This window comes from Schistocerca nitens, chromosome 8, assembly GCF_023898315.1.
Source record: "Schistocerca nitens isolate TAMUIC-IGC-003100 chromosome 8, iqSchNite1.1, whole genome shotgun sequence".
NCBI lineage: Eukaryota > Metazoa > Arthropoda > Insecta > Orthoptera > Acrididae > Schistocerca > Schistocerca nitens.
In genome coordinates, this window is record NC_064621.1 from 194180469 (window position 1) to 194182512 (window position 2044).

Consider the following 2044-nt stretch of genomic DNA (forward strand, 5'->3'; position numbering starts at 1 on the left):
TAGTTCATTAATCGTTCCCATACCAGCATTCTGGAATGCGATTGCGTCATTTGGCATAGAAGATGCGTTACGTTGCGAACCTTCGATTGCATAGATTAAAAATTATTTGGTTATTCAAACGATACTGAATTCCGAAAAACAAGTGATGAGCACACTTTTCATTCAACTTGATCTTACTAGCTTTCCGCAGTCCTCATTAATTGACAGTCTTTCTATAATGTACGCAAGACCCTCGCATGGTAGTAAGTTGAGTGCTTTTATTTTGTGTCACCCTCAGTAAAGAATCAATGTGGGCTAAAGTGGTTGACCAAACGGTTTATACTTATGATACTCTAAGTGACTAACAGGCCCATCAACGAGAAGTTTTACACACTTTCAGCACGGAAACCGTCATCGTCGTCATCATCATCATCTTCCTCTTCTTCTTCTCCTTCTACTTCTTCAGTCATAACAATGTTGAATGTGGGCTGACGCAGGATGATGGTAGTATTTATACCACTGTGTATTTTAGTGATGATAGTATTATATTTGTCAATTGTGTGGAGTCAAGACATTTTTCCCTTCCTTACACTTCTTCTTCTTCGTGTCTGTTTTCTTCTCTTCAGACACAATATGCAACCTGAAGACGTGCACATTACGTTTCTTAAGTGCAGACTAACAATTATTTCTTCAGCATTGAAATCCATAAGTTTGTTTCCTTGATCTACTTAACACTGAAACGTATGTTATCAGGACCGGCATACGAATGTGTGGAATAACGGGACTAGCTGGCCAGAACTAAATCTAACATGTGTATAAAAGCAACACCGTGCAATGACCTCACATATATGATACAGTCAATGCATTGGCTGTTAATGTTCCGAATATTTACTGGGTGATCTCATGTGTTTAAGGTTTCTTTTCCAATTAAATTTCTCTCAAAACCTAAGCACTCAGCACTCCGTATTCAGGCCACGAGTGGCCCATCGGGACCATCCGAACGCCGAGTCGTCCTCAGCTGAGTATGCGGATAGGAGCGGCATGTGGTCAGTACACCGCTCTCCCGGTCGTTATGATGGTTTTGTTTGAGCAGAGGCGCTACTAGTCGGTCGAGTAGCTCCTCAACTGGCATCACGAGGCTGAGTGCACCCAGAAAAATGGCAACAGCACATGGCGGCCCAGATGGTCACCCATCCAAGTGCCGGCCACACCCGGCAGTGCTTAACTTCGGTGATCTGACAGGAATCGGTGTATCCACTGCGGCAAGGCCGTCGCCCCTTCAAAACCTAAGACTCTACGTTTATTGTCAATAAAAAAAATGGCTCTGAGCACTATGGGACTTAACATCGATGGTCATCAGTCCCCTAGAACTCAGAACTACTTAAACCTAACTAACCTACGGACATCACACAACACCCAGTCATCACGAGGCAGAGAAAAGCTCTTATCCCGCCGTGAATCGAACCCGGGAACCCGGGCGTGGGAAGCGAGAACGCTACCGCACGACCACGAGCTGCGGGCTAGTATCGTCGTGCTGTAAATCAATATATACGTCAGCGTACATCTCTAATCGTTAGAGAGTTTTGTATTAACTGGCGCTCAGTCTGAAACTGATTTTTTCTTTTCTCCACATCACATTATCTGTCATTTTGGATGTTGTATGAGGATATCTCCCTCAGAAACGCAGAAATAAGGTCATCGACCTCACAAGTTCAACGTTTAAAGTAACTATGTGCAGAATTTCTTGATCACTTATCTGATTATAGAAGCAGAAGTTATTGTTTGTGGATTTTATATTTGGAATGGATTTGTAGTTATGTATAATGGGTAAGGCAATTTCGTTTGCACAATCAGATAAACCTAGCTTAGAGTTAAAGACAGCAGTTGTATCTGAGTTTTTACTATATAGTCTAAACGTTACACTACGTTCAATGGCATTTGTAGTAATATTGTCAGATGGTGCTAAAAGAGTTGCAATTTTATCTACAGTTGCGAAACTCCTAACAAAGGCAATCACACCTGGTTTTTAGGCGATTTAAACGTTTTGGATTACTCTTTATTGTAT

General features: G+C 41.9%; 1 pseudogene; it reads right to left on the minus strand.

Moving 5' to 3' along the window:
- Positions 1-1137: 1137 nt before the first annotated feature.
- Positions 1138-1255, minus strand: LOC126199941 (5S ribosomal RNA; annotated as a pseudogene).
- Positions 1256-2044: the final 789 nt, after the last annotated feature.